Source organism: Numida meleagris, chromosome 1 (genome assembly GCF_002078875.1).
Source record: "Numida meleagris isolate 19003 breed g44 Domestic line chromosome 1, NumMel1.0, whole genome shotgun sequence".
NCBI lineage: Eukaryota > Metazoa > Chordata > Aves > Galliformes > Numididae > Numida > Numida meleagris.
This window is the reverse complement of record NC_034409.1, coordinates 25,278,705-25,290,141: the sequence shown is the minus strand read 5'-3', so window position 1 is coordinate 25,290,141 and position 11,437 is coordinate 25,278,705.

The following is an 11,437-nucleotide window of genomic DNA, read 5'->3' as shown; positions in this document are numbered from 1 at the left end:
CTCCTCCAAGAGCAGGGCAGCCAGGAGCCAGCCTTTCTGCTGCAGGGACACAGAGGGGTGAGGTAACACTCTGCCAGGGGCAGAAGGGGATGTGTGGCCGTGGGGTGAGCACTGATCTGATCTCACATCTGATCCTCATCCAGATCCAGCAGTTATGCCAATGCAAAACTTGTGTAAATTTACATTAGAATGAAGCTCTTATAAACTGTCTCCACTGAAATATGTGTTTATATTTGACAGCCTGCAAGTCTTGCTCAGGAAACTAGTGAAAAGAAGAAAGCTATTCCAAAACAATCTCATTTGAAAGGCCTCCAAGTGGTACATCCCAGCACGGGAAACACGGTTCCCTTATGAAATGGGGTTAAATGTCTCTGCATGGGATCAAGATTTAATATAGGTGAATTTGCAATACTGCAATAAATGTTGCAATATTACAATAAATGCAAGATGCATTTGTAAGGCAGATATTAAGATCATTCGATATGTTTAGGAGCTAAGCCAGAAAGAATGCTGCTTTTAATCTGGAAAGTTTTTTACAGTCTCTTAGTCACAAAGACATTTGCCACGGAACAAAAAAAAAAAAATAATCAAGCCAGTCCTTAGAGTTGCAGATCCAGCATCTGGGAGTGTTTAGACTTCTTGTGTTGCTCCCATGCACCACCTCCGTGCTTGCATTTCCCTTCTTTGAAATCAGGGTGTAATAGTCCCCTACTTGGGAAGCAAGTCAGTAAGATGCTCCCGCAGCGAGCATCCCTTCCCAGCAGTGGTACTTCTCACGCAGACTCCTCAGGCACTGCATGCTTATCTGACAGCTCACCTACTTGTGTGCATGTTTGTTGTGAGTTAATCTTAGCAATGTGCTGTCATTAAGGCAAATACATAGATCGCTGGATCAAAAATTCATTTGCCAAGCTCTGTATTTTCTTTCACTGATCTTGGATTAGAATTAACCCTGTGGCCATTCCCGCATTGCCATGCTAAAAAGTAACTTGCTGAACTGTGTAAACAAGTTTAGATTCCATTAATATCTTGGAGCCAAATATGATGTTCTCTCGTGGTGTCTACTTAAAAAAAAATCATTAAAAAAACACTTTTATATATGTGGATCTATCAATCTTTTTTTTCCTACAATGAGAAAAAGGATGATGACAAAAAAGAATCTATTTGGAATCAGAACAGATACACTGTTTAAGATCACCTGAACCAAAACATTCAAAATTCTACCACAGAGGTAAAGACAGGCAAATTTTTAATGGACATTCTGCAAGCAATTTCTTCTATGTACCACATAAATAATATTTGGTGAGCACGAGCTTCAGGAGCAGAACATAAACTGAAGTCAGATTCAGCTAAAGAAATCAAACATAAAAGATTTTCCTTTCCATGGGTCATTAAGAAGTTAAGGGATATCGCAGAAAACCAAGCTATTTACAAACTCTTTAACATATTACTTGTCTTTCAGACATAATTAATGCATTGTTATTAATAATTTTAATAATGAATTATTGACAAACAACTGAAAAAAACAGAAGACTAACTAAACCAAAGACAAAACTAGACCTAATTTTCAAAGCATGGGATTGTCTGGCTGATAAAACCCAGCTATGATACTTATTTTGCTTTCTATCACAGATTAGAAAAACTGAAAACATCACAAACTTGTGAAGAGGAACTGCAGAGAAGAACAAATGTTCACTGCAATAGCACATAGAATGTTATTAGTACAGCAGAGAAAACCAACCACATCTTTTTTTATGCATACTGTGCAAAACCAATATGCATATTTTTGTTAATATTTTATGAGAAGGAAACAGCAACAAATATCCAAGCTAATACCTTTGCTGTAAGCCTAACTATGCCTATTCAAGAACTATCTAATTGGACACAATATAATTCATCAACTAAGACATTCAGTACAGCTTCACCCATATCAGAAGGTCATTCCTTCCAATGGTAATTTATGAATAAATTACTTTGTAATCCAAAAATATTCATTCTGGCTTCCGCAAAAACCATTTGCTTACAACTATCCCCAGGCTGTGGCATCTTGAGAATGCTTGGTTCCTGCTTACTGTTGTCCTATGTGAGCGTGAGGGCTACATGGAGAATCTTCAGACACTTGTATTTATAATTTCTTCTTCCTCTTCATCAACGTCAAGGAGAACTGAAGGTGCTCAGGACTCACAAAAGCAGGATCCTTATTTGTAATCTTTCTAGTGCCAGAACAAGTGTCAGCTGGTCTTTGATCCTGTAAATAGAATGATCTCCCTGTGCTCTCATTAATAAAAGCTGGGAACTACCAGTGTTGGCCCTGTGCCTCTCTGAGTCAGAGAGAGCTATCAGCCCTGGGCTCATCACCTACCTCTGCGGCCCCTGGAGACATAAGCTCAAAAGATGGCAGATGATATAGACTGTCATTGCAAAACAATATCACATTCCCAGAGTTAAGATTCTATTATTTATTAAACATAATTGTAAAGTTACGCATACATTTTCCCATCCATCTTGAGGTTCCATCCAGGCTCTAAGCAGCGTCCTGTTTTTTTTAAAGTTAACCATTAACTGTGGTTGATGAGCAGGACACACACAGTGAAGGCAGGACCAGATTCTTCCCTCTCTTTGCCTATATGGAGATAGTGGGAAGTAAAGATTGTACTTGTAGAAACAAGCCCTCAGAGTTAAAGCTTGCAGTCCCCAGAGAAGAAAAGTAGGATGCTACCCTCATCTGGGTGGCACAACACATTTTGAAAGTGATTGCTTTAGGATCGGGGGAGCACTTCGATGTGGGAAAAAAAATCTTACCCTCCTCAATAACAAAAGGAGGAAATACCATCAATTGGATGTATTTCGTCCACATAACGTGTAATTTTGTACAAGTGCATGAATATACCCACATGTACACATGCAAAAGCGCATACAGGCATTTAAGATCAAAATTGCTTCATGCTCTGGACTGATCACAATATCACAATAGCTCCTGCCCCTGTCTGATGGGGGAATTGGAACAGAAGTAAAGAAGAAGGATGAGGGAAAGAATAGGGTTGTCAGTAAGCAATTTGCCCAGAATGAGCAGCCTTTTTCTACTTTATTCTCTCTTCTCCAGCATGAGTTCCTATTGTCTCACTAATCTATGAGAAGTTCAAATCCTTCAGTCTCCTCTGTTTGGGAAAAGAGTATAAGTGTTTTCTTTGCTTCTTTAATGGCAGCACGGAGGGTTATCACCTTTCTTATCTCTGAAAAATGTTTAATGTCTTTTGACATCCTAGCCAAAAAAAATCTTAATTCATTAGTTACCTCAGGTTTTCTCATCATGGATATTATTCATAACTTTTGCTAATGGCTAAGTGGACCACAATGGATATATTAATTCCACAGACAAGGCTGATGTATTCAGAAGAGCAGGCGCATCTCAGACTTCATTAGTGCCACTGAGTCATCCATATCAATCCAAAACCACAGGTTGTGGTATGGCCCAGAAAACACATGACTCATTTAGAGGTAACTCTTAGACTCTGTTGCCCACTTTCCAAGCTGTTTACATATTCACACTAAATCAAAGAACTCACAGCAGAGCACAAAATCAAATAAGAGCCTTCTTGTCCACCCTTACTCTGTGTTCACAGTTTCTTCACATGGGCTATCAGTAGTCTATCTGCGATAGGAAGGATGGAGTGTGACCCCATCCCAGCCCAGCGCAGACTGGGAAATGGGAGGGGGCTGGGACTTCCTCAGGATATGGCGGAAACTGAATCAGATCTCCCACTTCCCAGGCAAGTGCTTTACCCCAGGCAATTGGGAAAGCATGGTCACTGCCTTTCCCTCTTTCTTAGGTAGTTTACTGCTATCCCTTGCTGTACTGGGAATGCTCAGATAAGTTCCAGCAAATCAAGCCCTTCAAGCAAAACAAAGCACTGGGCAGCTTCACTTAGCCAAAAGCTCTGGCCCCATCATGTGTAGCAATGCCACTAAGGGTATCCAAGTTTTTCAGGATAAGTGAGCACCTAAGCAGTCCTGGTAAGTTATATGTGAACTGCCTGGGAAAGTCGGGTCCCTTAAGTTGGGTTTATAAGGGAACACAGGCGCCAGAATTGTGAGTCTGGCCATTAATCTCATTGATTTTGTCTATACATTGAGCAAAACCAGGAGCCTAAGTGCAAACTGAAGCCTAGACTCAGATATGGTTCTAAGGCAACCTGTGGAGAAGCTGGGAAATCATGAGTAAAATGCCTCTGAGATGTGAATATTAACACACAACCTTCTGCTTTTAGTGATCACTCACTGATCACATCTAGCAGGAGCCTTTGCTTTGCTCCAGGTCTTGCTGCAAGGATCTGTGAAGAGGCAATGTTTTCACCATTCATGGCAGGAGTTGGTGCAGCTTTCCCAAATAACTAATAGCAGCCATAAAGTCAACTCTTTTGTGATCATTTTTCAGAATTTATGCCATCTGGCACTTGCCCCAAAGTAAATTCTACTGCTGCTTTCTGTGCTTATATGCTTTCCTAATTTCTAATGGCACATTATAATAGTTTCTCTAAAAACACAATATTTGAATTAGGAAGTCACAATGTTATATCGATTTATAGATAGGATGATATAACTCAATTGTTGGGTGGAATTTCAGAATATCCTGGCTCTTCATAATACTCTGGAACAGTAAATGTTTTGGGGTGGAGCCTGAACCTTTCTTTCTGTAAAGTAATAATTATAATTATGTATATATATATCAAATACCTACTTTTTCTCCTCTGAACTGGATAAAACAGTGGAAAATATCAGATTTTCTACAGGGCAAATGTGTTTTGTTTTTATTTCTAGATAAACAGAGCCACTAAAGATGTAGAGAAAAGGACAAAGTGAATGGTAGAACAAGCAGATGAATATCTGGTAGCTAGTCTGCCTTTCATTAGCAGTTTTGACTGAATATAAATTATTTAGATGCATTTCAGCATCATTAGATCAATTTTTTGTCATGGAAAAGTTCTTCCAGAAACTTTCAGTTAATTCCTAATCAGAATAAAATAGACCATGAACGATTTTTAATTTGTTCTTCAAACAGAACCTGGAAATCAATTTGATAATAAATTTACAATTCCACTGGAAATTAAGTAATTCTAGTATGCAGTTTCTTCTTTAATTGCATAGCAAAAGTCCTGCTGAGAATCCTTGCTACTTTTTAATGATTCAGGGCTTCAGAACATCATATTTTATAACTAGAAGATGATTTAGTGTAGAGAACATTGACTCACGGTGGTTTATCCTCTTCTGCAGAGTAATAAAGCATGTCTTATTGTGTTAGACATGGTGGCATTTCCAAAATAATAGCCTAAAAGCAAAAGGCTTTTTATGTATATCACTGGTGTCACTATTGTGTCACCGATTTTACTAAAAGAATTGGAACCAGAATAAGGATGTATAAACATAATTCTGTGGTGACCATATGCTTAAAAGCCATCAAGACTTTCCTTCTTTACAATCTTGTTATGCACAATGCTCTTTAGGCCAACTACCATTAGGGCTTTAGTGAATAGGTAAAAGCTGTGTGCTATAAACTGAATTTTAAATATCTAAAACAGAATGCACTGTTCCCACAGAGCAATAAAAAACGTTTGCATCCTAAGAGCATTCTTATATTTGCATTTGGAAAATATTATTCTCTTGACAGCTGTTACCCAGCCAAAAAAACAATACACAAGTGAAGCCAACAACTTGGAGTGGAAAGGAGCTATTTATTTCCTTGCTATGGTCCAAGGTGTTTTCAGGATTGTGGAATATAGTTTCCTGTTTTTTAGACAGTTCTTAAAAGTGGACCTTTGGGGGAACAAATTATTCTGAATGTTACAGCAACTTGAAAGTAAAGTCATTGATTTCCTTAGAATTACTGCTGTTTTAAGTTGCTGTGACTCAGATTCTTTTGTGTATTAAAAAACAACACGATGTAACTCAATACATATTCAAGTATGGAGGTACCCAGACTTCTGATATCCAAAACAGGGAGCAGTTCTAGTTTTATGAAGTTGTTTGGGGGTGATCAGTGCAACCATAGATGACATTCGAGATGCAGCAGGGTAGCCAAACCTATGGGTTTCTCGCTAATGTTTCTCTATTTCATGGCAAGAAAGCAGTAGTTCTTCCTAAGTATGTGTTCCCTTCTTGCCTTCCTGCAGCACAAATTCCAGTAGGCCATCAGCAAACTCTGGGAAGCCAAGCAATTCCTAACAGTCTCCTTACTGATGGCCCATTAATTTACTGACAGTCTGTTAGATGCTTTACAGAACTGCTTTGTGAAAATACATCTCAGCTAATGTGAGAAGTTCTGGAACAGCACAGACCATAATTCCCTTTCAGCTGAATAGTGATAAATATGAATAAGTTGCTATACTGCAGTATTTAACATTTTTATTTTTTTTCTTTTTCAAGAGGGAAGTATGTAATATTAAATAAACCTCAATTATTAAGTGATAGTAAGAGATACAATTAATATTTCGTTAAATAGAGATAAGGTTTAAATCACACTGGACACAGGGGAGTCTCTGTCTTGTAAACTTTAGCTAGAAGACCATTCACAGAAATCTGTTTATCCAGTAGGTCAACATTTATCTTCAAATGTTAAGTATTTTATGACCCAACAGGCACTGCTAATAGGATGTAGTATTTTTTAAAAAGATGATCTAGTGAAAGATGTTCTTGAAAGATGTTGGCTTTCCCCTTTTACTCTTCAGGATGTGTGAATTTATGTGTAATTCAACTTTACTTTTCCTGGAGGATTTCCTAGCATTTGCAGAATCAGTAAAATTATCAGACTGCGAAGATCCACAAAGCAAAAACTCATCAAACAACCATGTTTTCCACCATTTTTATGTATTGCTTCCTACTACTCCTACTCAACACTCTGTAAACATCTGAGAACAAACAGAACCATCTCTCCTGCAGATTAATTCTTCCTGCTTTATTAGTTAAACTGTGCAAGCTTGCCATCCACAGCGCTGAGGACCTGAGGCAGCCCTGCTATTGACAAAAAGAGTCAGAGTGCAGAATGGAGCTCTAAAAGGGATGATCAAAAGATGTTTAGCATTTCTTACATGCCATAATCTTCTTGAGAAAAATACATAAAAGCTACATGCATAAACATGGAACTATATATTAATGGGGAGTTTACTGTAGTCATTTCTATAGTTAAGAAATTACACACTGATGAGGAGCTGAATGTATAGAACAAAAACTTGAAAAAAATTGAAATTAACATGAGCCAGTGAGATTAATCAACATGCTGATACTCTTCTTTAGCTGTTATCAGACTGGAAACAATTTTACAATTATCTGTATATGTTTTAATTTCCTTTTATTTCAGAGAAAACTTTTCTACTCACACAAGCTCTGTCATCTACCTAATCAATGATGTCACATGTTTTACAGTACTTATAGTGGGAAATACATTTAGGCATGTGTACTACTAACCATCATTAACATCCAACATGGATTCTGTGGTTTTAATAATACTGTTTTATTATCAGTCCTTAATATTCTATAATTAGTTTTCAAAATATCTTCCTAGTGATTTCTCAGCCTGCTTGCACTAAAAATGAATACCCACTGCTAGAATGATTCTTACAATGTAGAAAACAAATACTCTACTGAGTAAAAAATGAAATACTAGAAAAAGAGGTGTCGTGAATAATACTGATGCCATGATATGTTTGTGCAAGGGGATGATTGTTTTGTTTCTCCTCTTATTTTACCAATCCACAGTAAAAAGAATAGTCCACACATCACATATTCTGAGGAAATGATAGAACTTCCTGTTCTCTCACATCTGGAACATTAGCAAGCTCAGCCTCCAAAAAAATAGAGGCTAAATAATTTACCACGCTGTTTATTTCAAAGACCTCCTTCCAGAATTAAAGGAAATCTATTTGCATGTTTCTAAAGGCATTGTTTCTTCAGTCTGTGATGTTCATCAGTCAGGTTTGCTGCTTTTGTTTTTGTAATCTAAATAAATATAGTTCAATGGTTTGGAACTCTATGGCTATCCCAGCGGATTCCTCTGTATCTATTGTGTAAGGCAGAACTAGGGGAAGCAAAGGATGACTAATTTTATGTACATGAAATGATGGAAGCAAGTGGAAATCTCTACAGTCTGCTAAAATCTGCCACTCTTGTAAAGCCTAATGATTTGACAGCTTCTGAACATCTCGCAGTTACACTGGAATTTTCCACTTTTCAATGATCACAGCTGAACTAAAGGCAGATATAATAAATTCTCTGTAGCCAATACTTGTCGATAGTTTTCACAATAAAGCAAACCTCTGAAAAAGTTTCTCCATCAAAGAACCTGCCTGTACTTTGAGCAGAGCCTTGCAGAAACGAGATGTTCTATTTTGTGGGAAATTATACAAACTGTGTTTGAAGCCAAAGCATCTTCTGAAGAGCTGCTGCAACTGAGAAAAACACAGGTTCATAAAACCTTTGAAGACAAAATTCTTCTGTGGATCCTCACAAGATATCTAGAGTCCCTCATAATCTCCACACTCTCTCCAGAAAGCAATACCTAGAAAACAGTGTTCAGAGATACTGGGAAACAATTTCTGATGGACAGACGTTACATTAGATATTACCTGCAGTTCATGGTAATTTTTATTCCAGAGTAAAAGTGTGAACTGTGCTCGCTTTGAACATCATGAACAACATCACTAAAATTTGGTCAAAGTCCTGGTAAAAATTGTACTTCAGCTTGTAGAGGAAAGGCTTGGAAGACAAAGGGCAAATACTGAACTGTCCTTAAAAATGTGTAGGAGGCCAGTGAAAGATGACTGAGAAGAAGGGTGGAACATTTCCATTTCCTTGAGTAAGTCCATGATTTAGCCACTGAACTTTGGACATTGAGAAGCTAAGAGAGTTAAGAGCACAAAAGTGGCAGCAGAAATACTTACGATGGGAAGTGATTAAGGCATGAACAATGTGAGGATGGAAAGTACTGCAACAGGCCATTGGGAAATAATGATTACAGTGTCAGCACTGAAGTGCCAGATGTGTTTTCTGAAGTGGACCCAGGATTTAGTTGTCTCAAAGTACAACACTGCTAAAAATGAAATATTTTGTCTCAATCTCAAAAAAAAAATAAGAAAGTGGTGTTACCTCCAACCACCTTGGTGGACACTTTTGTGCTACAAGCAATCATGGACAGCAGCCCCATCGGTCTTGATGTCAGTAGCCCACATTCCTCAAAGTGATTTTCCCAGTGTACGGTAGAATTGTTGCCTGAATGGTGAATAGAAAACAAGACAGTGTGCCTTAGCAACATATTTCAGGAACAAAAAATACATTGAAAATGCACTGGAAAAACAACACTGTATTTTTAATAAAAAGAGAATCACTCAAAAGGACCTTTCTCAAGAGCAAAGCTTGTGCAATCTAAAACTTGGAATGATGTTTTGACCAGACTAAGCAATCCGTTGACCTTTCAGCAATATGCTCTTGGTAAACTCATGTGTACCAAAGGTACTGGAGCCGACTGACTGAAGTAAAGTTGTGTCTGCTCAGGGCATGCCCCAGTTTCATGAAGAATACAAATTTACTATTTTTACAGGACCTTGAGAAAGGTATACAGCCATATCATACTGTACAACATATCAGACTATCAAAAATGAACTGGGTAAAATGTTAAGTTCAACATCTGCACATAGCAAATGCTGGGGCTTGAGGGTCTCCATGACATAGTTTCACAGCAGTTCCAAAAGCTGTGTTTCATGAAGACAGACACACATTCTACAATAGAGGCCTTTGGAGAAAACTTTCTCTTTTCTTCAGTGTGTGGAATTTATTTTATTGGTAAATGTCCCTCTCCATACTCTGCCATTTACCTGTTCAATATTTTACTTTAATGCAGCCATCTCAATAAAAATATTCTCAGATGTTGCCACGTGCATTCACAGGGAATTTATTACCACTTGAAAATGCTTTCTCATTATTCTCGTGTCTAAAAATGAATAATTTGCTTGGTAAAAAAATGAATTCTTCTGAATAGCTAGCATGATTTAAGCATGGCCATGTCTGTTGCAGTAAATCCAGGTGGTTCCATCACAGAACACTTTATGAAGCACTTTTTCTCACCTTATGACACTGAAAATAAAAGACACAGAGCAGTCCCTGTGGTCACTTCAATGCAGGGGCTGCAACAAGTCAGCCCTGCAGCAGCCCATGCAGGAATTAAGCATTTTCACTTTCTGCACCAGCACTGCCTCCTACACACAGTCCCAACGCACCCAGCCCACGCAGGTAGTCCTACCCACAGGAGCCTGAAGGCCTTAGAGCTGCAGGACCCACACACCCCATCCACACTCAGGAGGGGGCTGGAGGCAGTCACTGTCTGCCTCTCCATCACACACTGGCTCCCAGGGGAAGGCAGCCCAGCCAAGTGAGCTGCAGGGGAGCTGCTGCACACCCCTGGCACATCCTTGTACATCCAGGCTTCAGGACACGCAACAGGCGGCATCAGCCTTATTCTGCTCCCACATACCCAGACATTAAACTGCCCCCAGACTTCTGTTGTGCAGGGATTTATCCTGATGGGTAGAAGAACAAAGAAAAGCATCAACGCACACAGGAATATTTCTCCCATTCATTCGCATTTTTCTGAATGTTAAATTATCTCAGGTAGCTTACCCGGGATGTTTACACTTGAACTTTGGATCAGCTTAATATTCCATAAACCTCACTTCATGTTCTATTCATTTATGGATTTTTAAAAATGGCTTCATTTTGTTTCAAGACACAGATGTTAGCACAACACATCACTAAAAGATCTCTCTGTATGAATAAACAGGAATCTGTGTTTATGCACAATACAGGGAATTGTGTAGGGAGTTCTCATTAAAACAGTAAACTAAACCCAACTTAATTACAGCTTGAAAGCCAAATGGGAAGTATGCTACTATCTTATCCTGCAGGACACAAGGGAATTTTTAAAAACAGTCTCATGCTAGTGAGAATGTAAACAGAAATAGAAAATCAAACCGAGCAATAGTATTTGATGTGCTTCATACCTACAGAGATCTGTTTCCATTTCTAGTGGTGATTTTCTGGCTTGACCAAAAGAAAATAAAAGTTTTCTAAAAGCATCTCCTAAAGCATGCTGGAAGATCTCTGTCATGGTTTTGTGATTTTCAGTTATTGGTATTCCACATCATAACATCATGTAGTGGATATACCTGGTTCTCAGAAGAGAAGGACTACTACATTCCCCACGGTACTTTGCTCCTCTGTTACCATTTCCAGCTGGAGGGAAAAGATAAAAGCTCGCAGTATAAAAACTTGCAGATCACGAGACCTCGACCCTTTTTTCTGCCCGTCTCTCGTCTTGGCAGCACCTCGCTCTCCAGCCGTCTTATCGTCGGTAGTAGAGTAAGGCCTACCTTGATTTTGGGACATTCTCTCTCTG